General features: G+C 41.6%; 1 long non-coding RNA gene across 1 annotated transcript; it reads left to right on the top strand.

Annotated features, from left to right (window-relative positions):
• Positions 1-459: 459 nt before the first annotated feature.
• On the top strand, positions 460-9532 carry LOC138411449 (uncharacterized). The gene is made up of 3 exons (XR_011244092.1): positions 460-1084; positions 1166-1251; positions 9320-9532. It is a non-coding gene; the product is annotated as an uncharacterized lncRNA (long non-coding RNA).
• The last annotated feature ends 562 nt before the right edge of the window (positions 9533-10094 follow it).

Below are 10094 nucleotides of genomic sequence, written 5' to 3'. Positions count from 1 at the left end.
GTGTTGATTGTGCATGATTTCTTGTGGCTCTTGTGTGTTTTGTTGCTCTCATGTTTGTTTCCACTCTGGAAATAGGAAGAGTCATATTTGAGTGTTGTGGACACGGTTGACTTATTTCCCTTCAGGTGATTTTTTTTTCCACTGTTCCGAGGGTTTGGTTCATTCCGAGCTCAGATTCATATTCCACCTTGTATTTGCTTCCTGGACGTGAACACGACGGCTGTCCGGCAAACTGCCCATTCAAAAATGATTTCCATATAATATCAGCTTCCAGGAAACCCCTACATCCCGTCTGTGAACCTTCAAACATTTCACATTTCCACCACACGCTTCATGTTCAGCTCAATATTACAGGAATAAGATCAAATCAATTTCTTTGCACATCATGTGTAAAATACTGAGCCGAGTGTGTGTGTGTGTGTGTGTGTGTGTGTGTGTGTGTGTGTGTGTGTATAGTGTGTGTGTGTGTGGTGTGCTGCACTGCTGGTGTGTCTCAGGTGGATCACTGGGTTTAGGTTGATTCAGTCGAACGTGCTGTGGAACAATCACACTTCAGGTCACCGCTGTGATGGACAGAGTTTGAAATAATAGTTTGTAAACGTAACAATTAATATGTTTGGTGGAATGACGAGAGTGCTTTCTATTGAATGCATTTATTAAATATGACATGTATGGTAAACCTACAAAGACCCGTGGGTGAACATATGAAGTAACTAGTACATATAGTACATATAGTACATATTTATTCATGATTAAAACAAACGTAGACTTGCAGGAATCAATACATTTGCGTCTAATGGAGATGAGAAGTAACACACTTTTAGGATGTTTTCAGGTTTCATTCAAACTTCATTCAAACATTTTTCTCACTTTTGCTTCTCTCGCTGTTTCTCGTGCTGTTGTTCGATAGTTTCTCAACTTTATCATTTTTCAGAAAGTCCCCAGTGTCCAAAAAGTGTCTGCCACTGCAAACAAACCAAAACCATGGTTCATCTTGATCCGGGCTGAGACCTGAGGTCTGAATAATATTTGGTCTGTTGTTATTTTGGTTCAGACGAAACCGAAAACTCTGAAACCAAACAAGGTGATTATCAGATCAGCAACACGGACTTACACGGCTACAGTTACTGTTGGGGTGAACTAAAGCTGGTCCCTCCTCTCACAGCCACCGTGGTCGACGTTCACCGCTGCACCGATGTTTGGATCTTCCACACAGACGTCATGTGACCTCTCACGCAGCAGCAAAGTCCAGTGAGTTGGCATTTTCCCTCAGCTCCCTCAGGAGAGCGGCTAATCAGCTCCCTCATATTAGTATTCCTGCTTCCTGCCGCGTGTTATTTTCACCAGCTGCCCGGCAAACATCTGAGTCGACGTGTGCATTTAAATTGTGTCCACTTGAGTTATCTTGAGCTATTAGCATCTCGACAGCGGCTTTCACACAACATTAGGCCAAATTCAGAAAATCAGAAACTCGCTGATAGAATTAGTTTTAGACCAGGACAAGTTACATTTATAAAACTTTAAAATTAAGGACTTGAGTCAAGTCCTTAATTTTTAAATGAAGCAGAAAGGAGATAATTCAAATGAGTACAAATAATAATATGTGTGTCCCGGAGAAAAATAAGATTAATTACAGTGTCTATAAGAAACTGTTTAGATTTTTATTCATACCAGTGCCTTGATATCTGAACAGCCTGAGGTCTATTTGAGAATATTTGTGTATTTCAGGTTTTCTTAGTCAAAGAGGAAACTCAGCCAGGTTCAGCTCATGTTGTGTAGAATGATGTTTCAGCATTTTGTTTCCACACTCTCACTTGAAATGATCATTTAACAGACACGGTGTTTCCCACCGGTTGAAAATGAGCTTGTGTTGCTGGATGACATGTTGTGTGACTCAATTAATACGTTCCCTAAATGCCTCACGTGCAGGTTTATCAGAATCTGTGCACAGAGAAGCTTCTCGTTCCCGCTCGCTTACTGAAGCGAACACAACTCAGCGACAGGTGTGAGGTCGGAAAGAAGTGGACATGAAAAGAGTTGAATAATGCGTCAGGTTGAAACTGGGTGGGCTCTCCAGCCTGTGTAATTGAATCTGCACCGTCCTCATCTTTCTTTGGGAATGTAAACGTGACTCCGTATTTTGGACTTGTAGTTTCTTCCTCTCCGTCACGGTTCCTTTACATCACAAGTTTCCAGCAGCGTAGACCCAAAAGTTTGACTTCGTCTTGCGGTGCACAACTGTCCTTTGCATCATTAGAAGGAAATTCTAAAACTGGAGGCACGTGTTTCCGATGGTTTGGACCGAAATAGTTCTCAACTGGAATTTGTTCCTGATTTCTGCGTCTGCAAACCTGCAAACACAATTTCTCCACTTGTGTCTCATCAAGGCTTCAGCTGGCTGTGAGATAAAATAGATCTGAACTGTGTTTTGCATGAATGAATAAGATCTAAAATCTAAGATCTGTAAAATCAATCAGCAGATTTGAACAGATCACAAGAAGTAGTTTTGTAAAAGCTAAATGTTGAGCAGCCTGGCTTCTCTGCATAACTCACCGTTTAATCTTCTGGATAAATTCACATTTTAAATTCCGTCCTCGAGGTTTTGGAGAATCCTGAAATGTTCCATCACCAATAAGACGAGAGACTCCAGCGGTGAACTCGACTCTGAAGTTAAAGTGTTTATTTAAACTGTTGCAGCAGTGAAGCCCCTGCAGCTTATAGCATAATGAGGAAAAGATTATTAAACATGGCTGCAGTGTTTTTCTGTTGCTCTCATGTCATTATACTTGGCACAGTCAGTGATCAGCGTCGAGCTACTTCAAGCATTTTCAGACTTGTTTATTATCAAGGGAGACACCGGGCTGGTGTTCCAGGATTTACCAGTAGGTGTCACACTTGACTCTGCAGCCGACACTGAGCGACACAGTCCACTTGGTGGCGGTAGTGTGCCTCTAAGCTGATGTGCCAACCGCTAATAATAATAATAATAATAATAATAATAATAACCACTAAATAAGAAGCAGAACGTGAAGCGGTTCAACAATCAGCAGGAAAACTGACTGAAAACAATATTTTAACTTCATCCGCTTCAAATCCAACGTCAACGTCATGATGTCACGGTTTTAGTTTTCCTGGAGAAAAGTCTCAATCTGCATATTTTTCCTTGTTCCGCGATAAAAGTAGATTTTTTTCCTTCATGTCTCGTTTTGTCTGAGCAGGTATAAAACCAATATTCTGTTTTAAAATGTGATTTGCTTGATATGCTGACATGACTATGTTTGATAAATAAACGTGTTTATAATAGTTTCCATCGCTCTCACACACGTTCACCTTAATTTGACTGATTAGACATCTGACACGTGTGTTTACAAGATTTACGTCATCGTAATAATGGAAATCGGTCGACAGACAAATAACGAGCAACCTGTTTATAATCGATACAGTTTCAGTCAAAGCAAAACATTGAAGATGATTGGTCGGCTGGAATGAGCAGAGACACGGGGGATGAGCAAACAAGCAAATGCATGAAGTACCGAGATGAGTTAATCCGCTCGATACCTCAATTACACACACACACACACACACAGAGGAGGGGAGGGGCTTATCTTGAGCGTATATATAATCTTAAAACACCTGAAGAAGTTGAAAATGCACGCAGGCCAATCTGAATATATATGTTTGATATTTTCAACACACAGAAAGTGGAAAGGACTTCAGACATCAAGTGTTTACTGTACATGCAGCTGCAGGAAAATCAAATACTCTCCTTTTTGAAATGCTCTCATCAGCCTCTTTACTGCATCGATAAATCCATCGGAGCCACGAGCGTGTTTTCTCCGCAGCTTCGCTCATTCCAGTGAATAAGATGCAGCTGTTTAAAAAGGTTTTATCGACACAGTCTCAAATTCTTTTATCTAATAATGATGGAAAACAATGAGATGAGTCATGAAACACGCCTGAAGCTGTGAATACACGGAGGATTATTTCTGCCGTTTATTTATCTATAGACCTGCTTTCATTACACTCTCTCTTTCACGTGGACTTTTTTTAAACGAGCTCAGGGGTCGGTTGTGAAATCAAGGATTTTTGTAATCTCTCGTGTTGGAGGCCTCTAACGGAGCACAGGTCCTTGGCCGTGTCATAATATTCAGGGTTTTAATGCTCATTGTGAATTTTTCATAAAAAAATCGAACCCCCCAGTGCGGCTGCCTGCCTCCTATATAACCTCACACCTCACACAGACGCAGCTCTCCACACGAGCGTGGATTTCAAAAGTCAGAAGTGCTCAAACCTAAAACGCAGCCGAGTGTCACCTCCGTTCTGAGACGATGAGAAGCTTCAGTCATTACGGTCGTGAGCAGACGGGATGACATCATTAATTTGGGTTCAGGCGTAATGACCTCCAGGTTTTCAGTGTTTGATTCATAAAGTCATATCTCCCTCATGACGAAGGCTCGGCTCTGTCTGAGAACTTTAATCTGTAAATCTGTCATTCATCATTTATCTTTAATCGAGTTGACGCCTCATGTAGATTCATCTCAAGTGCAACAGTCACATGTTCACACTGGCGGCAAAGTTCAGGGTTTCAAACCAGTGACTCAATATATTCAACAGGAACCTGGAACATAAAGCTGCATGTGATCTGAACAAGCGGAGGAAAAACACATCCTGGCATCTCCTGGTTTTTCAGGAGACAATTCACTTCAACAACATTGAGCTTGATGACATAAATGTTTAGAACTGTGGTGAAGCTGATGTGGGACGGAAACCTGTGACCTGTGTTCCGGATCATCTGTAATATCAAAACTTCTTTAGTCCCTCGTTCCACCTGAGAATTAGATACAGATATTGACGCCCCTGTGAGCTCACGTGAGTTCATGTGTGTTCCTCTGTGCACGATGTCTGCCTCACTTAACCTCTGTGTCTTTGGTGCATTGATTGTGGATATTCTTAGAAATGAATGCTTCATGTCTGCACACTGAAGAGAATGTGTAGAAGTCGTCATTGCTGCTGAACGGAGACCAACGTGTTGTAATTCTAATCAATCTGAGTTTTCTGGTGCGCCCTCTAGAGGAACCCTCCAGTAGCATGTGTTGCAGAGCAGGCGGTCGGCTGCTTCTCTGTACGAACATGTGGTTAAAGAAAGCACATCTGTCTCTGGTCTAAGATCACGAGTGGAAATAAAAGTGTAAAAGGAGTTTAAACTACTGAAAATGACAAATGGAGACTTGCTGCATCTCTACAGTCCGTTAATGACCTTTTAAAAAAAGAAAAGGACGTTCAGAGCACGTCAGAAAAACACACGACACTTTTGTGCAAATGCAAAAAAAAATCTATTCTTTTCTGCTGCTGTCGGCTGCGACAATTAAAAAGAGGTAAATTACACAGAGAGAGAGAGAGAGAGAGCGAGAGAGAGAGAGAGAGAGAGAGCGAGAGCTTAAGTGTTTTCTTTCTTTAGCTCAGTTTGACCAGTTTCATGTGGCTGCAGCTTTTCATCTCTTTTCCCTGCTTTGGTTTTGTTCAGATTTCAAACTAAACGTATTGATACGTAGGAAAAGGTCATTTTAATATTCTGACGTTTTGTTTTAATGAAAACAGCCGATCTTGCCGTTCAATACAAAAGAAACAATCAGATTTAGAATCTAAGAGTTAGAGTGTGAATGTATTTAATAGAATGTAAACGCATCAAGGTCCGGTTCATTTTAACAAACTCTACATGTTGGTTGAATTTCAGCAGCACAGTCGCCAGTGTTGCGTCTGTCGTCGTCTGACTCGTGCACTTCATAAAAAGCTGAATTTCATCATGAGGCTCGTGAATGCAGCACAAATCAGACACTGATGATGCGGAGAGATGCTGAATTGAAATATGCTTCAAGTGTCCCGGCAGAAACTATGAAAGCTCGCAGGTGCAGCGGCTTCATGAGCTCCTGAGACGACAGCGAGCAGAGAGGAGCCTGAAGAGAATGTGAAGCTGGTAGATTGAATAAGACGTATTTGAGTTAAACAGCCTTCTTTCAGACATTAGACCTTTAAATATACCGCCGTGTGATCACAGTGTGTTTTTTTTTTTTTTTTAAATCAGAAAATCATTCAGAAATAAAAAGAACTCTTTGCTGCTGCTGCTGCTCTGGAATAAAACTTTACAGCTGCATCAATTCCAGGCAAAGTCATTTGGTGCCACTCCACCGTTCTGATTAAAACACGATTGATCCAGGCTCTTTCTTCCATTTCACATCGCCGCCGCCTGAAAGTCACACATCTGTACAAATGGGAGCCGCAGCTTCTGATTCATTTTTATGTCCATCTGTTGTCAGTTGAAAGTGTTTCAAGCCCTAAATAGATCTGAGCCGATGACGTCTCCCTGAAAACTGGTGTCAGGTGCTCGTCTGCCGAATGTGCAATGAGATCAGTTTCACATTTCACAATTAAACATCCTTGGAGTTTCGGTTTCATGTTGATTTTACACGGAATTGATTGTAATCAACGTCTTCTGTCGAGCAGGAGTCGCAGCGTTTCCCTGCACGTGGTCCGTCGATGCATCAGCGTGGCTGCTAACTGACGCTAATTGAAAAGCATCAGTTTAATATTCAGTGAACAGGGTTTATTTTTCGTGGCAGCGAGTGTAATCACACCTGGTGAAGTGAGAGTTATTGGTATCGACCGGCAGCTCCCTGCAGGTACGTTACGGTCAGCGTGTTCTCCCGTCCACTAAACATCAAACTTATTGATTCTCGGTGGAGAGAAATGTTAACGGACACCATTAATCTGTTGATTGAAGGCGTTAAATGCACAAACGATCTTAAATATTTACTTAAACCCATTGGATTTAAAGTCATATACAACTTTGCACACTGCTCCACAGTCTTATTCAAACTAAACTTTGCACAACTTACCAATGTGACAAGAATTTATCTTCATTTGATTGTATTTTTAACAGTATTTTTAATTTCTCATGGATTATTTATTTACATCCCAGATTCCAGAATTGCATGGTGACATTTTTCAATTGTTCAATTTTATGTCACTGCCAGAAACAAGCGAATATTACATTTTTACCTTTTGCTCACAAAAAGACAAATGATTTACAACTAGGAGTTTTGTGATTCTTATTACAATGTTCCCTGAGGATCAGAAAATCTGATTATTCTGTCACCAAATGTTAAAGTAACGTTAAAGTAGCTCAACTTTATCTAGGAGGAAATAACCTGTACTGGGAAATTGGAAGAACAAGCTAATTGACCATTTTGTGTAAATGGCTGAATCTTCCGTGAACCGATGAGCTGCTCAGCTAACGTCCAAAAATGTCCCTTTAAAAAAAAAAAAAAAAGATCTAGATAAGCTCCAAAATGCAAAGTGATGGCCGCGGAGTGGCGAGTTGGGGTCTCCTCTTGTGGAACCAGGGTAATTAGCCACTGGTGCAGCAGCTGAACGCCGCGGTCTCCCTCAAAGCTGTCGTCTGCTGCGCGGTGATAACATTGACGGGTTCGGCTGGTCGTGCCACGTTCTGCTGCGTGCCAGACAATGGGAGGGAAGAGAGGCTGGTGAGGAGGACAGTGATAAATGAAGCCAGGCGCTGACCTTGGCTCATTAGTGAAGCGACCTTCTATAATGTGAGTGAAGCAGTGACAGAGCTGACCACACTCTGACGCAGACGGTCTGAAGAGGAGGCTCACGGCGGCTTTATCAAATGTTTAGTGTCGTCTATATATTTTTTTTTCTCCTCTGCCGTAATTGAGACATTTAACATCTCTCATTTACTTTATTCCATTAGCCACAATTTGCAGAACCACAAACTGGAAATAAAAGTTGAAAATATAAATTAGGTCTTTGCTGAAGTCGCCTGGGATTATAGAGTAAGTGAGATAAATGGATATTCGGGGAAAATCCTGTTAGCAAAACAATTTTCTGTATTTTTTTCAAAGTAAATCACATTGTGTGTTTGTATGAAGCACAATAGATTCAAACCTTGGACTCGTTTCATTGTGAACCTGTTTCAAACTTCGACTGCAGTGTTCTTTGTGTAGTAAAAAGTAGAAGGGCACCAGGTTAGAGAATCTCAGACGAAAACCCTGGATTTATCAGGAACCGCTCCAAAATTAAATGTTTTGTTCCTCGCGTCGGGCCCCACTCCTCCATGAAATGTTCATGGGACATAGTTCAGTTGTGTTTTTATAAATTTATGAACATTCAAGAGGCCAGAAGCAGCAAATGTTTGTTTTCGCTCAAAAAACTCTTAATAATCAAAATAGCCGCCTGTTAATCTTCTTGACTAATAGATGAATCGTCGTTGCAGCTTCATGAAGAAACGTGTGTGGAGTCATACGAAGAAACATTTGTTGTGTCTCACGTCTCTGTCAGGTAACGGACTGTATCATCTCTTCGTTAAACGGTGCATGAAAACGAGTTTGAATATTCATCTCATCGTGCTCATGACATTCATATGTAATAACAACGGGAAAATACCAACGGGAAAGAATCAGCTTCACATCGTGTCTGAGATGATGGAAATTGAACTTCACAACATGGACTCAACAGTAAAAGAGGCTGAAGCTGTCTATTAGTTCTACGATGAGGTTAAATAACACGACCTCTGTGTCTGGAGAGTTTCAACGCTGGAGGCAACCGATGAATCTGAGTAATGTCAGAATTTAACCCAACTCAGTTTCATTCTCGATTTATTTCGTCGTATTAAAGTGAAAGAAGAAGAGCGTGAAACCATGAATACCAACTCTGCTCCCAAACGTTGGAGCGTGTACTTCAACTCTTCACTATAAGTACCAGTAAATGTAATATAATCTTGCAACACACAAATATTCAGACATAACATCACCTTGTAAATATTACTAAACGTAACTGTTAGTATTAGAATAATGTATCTGGGACACATTATGAAAAATAACATATATATAACATTTGCATGTTAATATAAAACAATAGAGAAGTATAATCGTTCCCCAGGCTCAAACCTTTTATTTAACTTTCTCCAAAGAGTCGGGATCAGTTTAGTCTTTTAAATCCTTTTTTTTTAAATCAAGCTCTGAAGAACTGAGTAAACAAATAGATTCGATTTTCACTGAAAATCAAGAGGTTTGACTGCTTTTAGTCGTCACATCAAAATAAATCCCGGTGCAGCTGCTCGTCGCCTCAGTGCTCCAACAGGCGAGCGTATCTCAGCATCAGCTGAGGAGTATCTCCGCAGGCCCCCTGCTGAAGGGAAGGTCCGTCAGACAGGTGAGGTGATGGGATATGCACCGAGAGCCTGATCTTCAGTGATTTGTAATGAGGTGTGAATTATATGCACTTTTAAATTGCCTTGCAGGATGCCTTCAAGGGATGTCTTCATGCGATACTGCCCGCGGCAAAAACCACCCGGACCACTGGCTCTCCCCCATCGACGGCCTCACCTGCAGCCACAGACACGGCTCTCATCCCTGTAACGAGCGGCTGATCTGCTCATTCAGCCTCATTGGGCTGCTCTGTGATGTGAGGAGCATAAACTGAATATGTCAACACGACCCACTTTTAATGAGCTCGGAACAAAAAGCCGGACTGAATGGAGTTACTGCAACAATGTGACCTATTAAACTTTCTTTTTTTTTCTTAATTCTGCTGGTATTTTGTGGCCGTGTCTGGATTGAAATGTGATTCGAGACCAGAGACTTGAATCTATTGACCTCAACCTGTCAAGACGCTGATATTTCAACTGTGGAAAGAACATTCTGGCGGTGAAACTATTCTCTCTCACAGAATTTAATAAACTCCTACGTTCACGCCGGTCGTGCAAATCCACACAGGCAAAGTTTCTCATTCTTTCTCGAACCTTATGTGAGAAGTGTTTTGTGGAGAGAGACGTTCAAGGGGAAGAAAGAGATGGAGCGTGAAGACAAAGGGGAAAGAAAACTGCACGAGGGAGTCAGAATCAAAAGGAGTCAAGGAAAAGAGGAAAAGGGAAATTGCAGGATTTCTTAATCGCGGGGGAAACGGACAGAGAGAGTGAGATGTTGAGGTGGACGAGGCTTCTGGCCGAGCAGATTGACGGGTCAGCTGGGAGGGTTTGGATCAGGACAGTTCTGACCGGAGCAGGGCAGCATGGG

This window comes from Paralichthys olivaceus, chromosome 9 (assembly GCF_024713975.1).
Source record: "Paralichthys olivaceus isolate ysfri-2021 chromosome 9, ASM2471397v2, whole genome shotgun sequence".
NCBI classification, from domain to species: domain Eukaryota; kingdom Metazoa; phylum Chordata; class Actinopteri; order Pleuronectiformes; family Paralichthyidae; genus Paralichthys; species Paralichthys olivaceus.
Note: the sequence above shows the minus strand (reverse complement) of the source record. Positions and strands in the feature narration are given on the sequence as shown.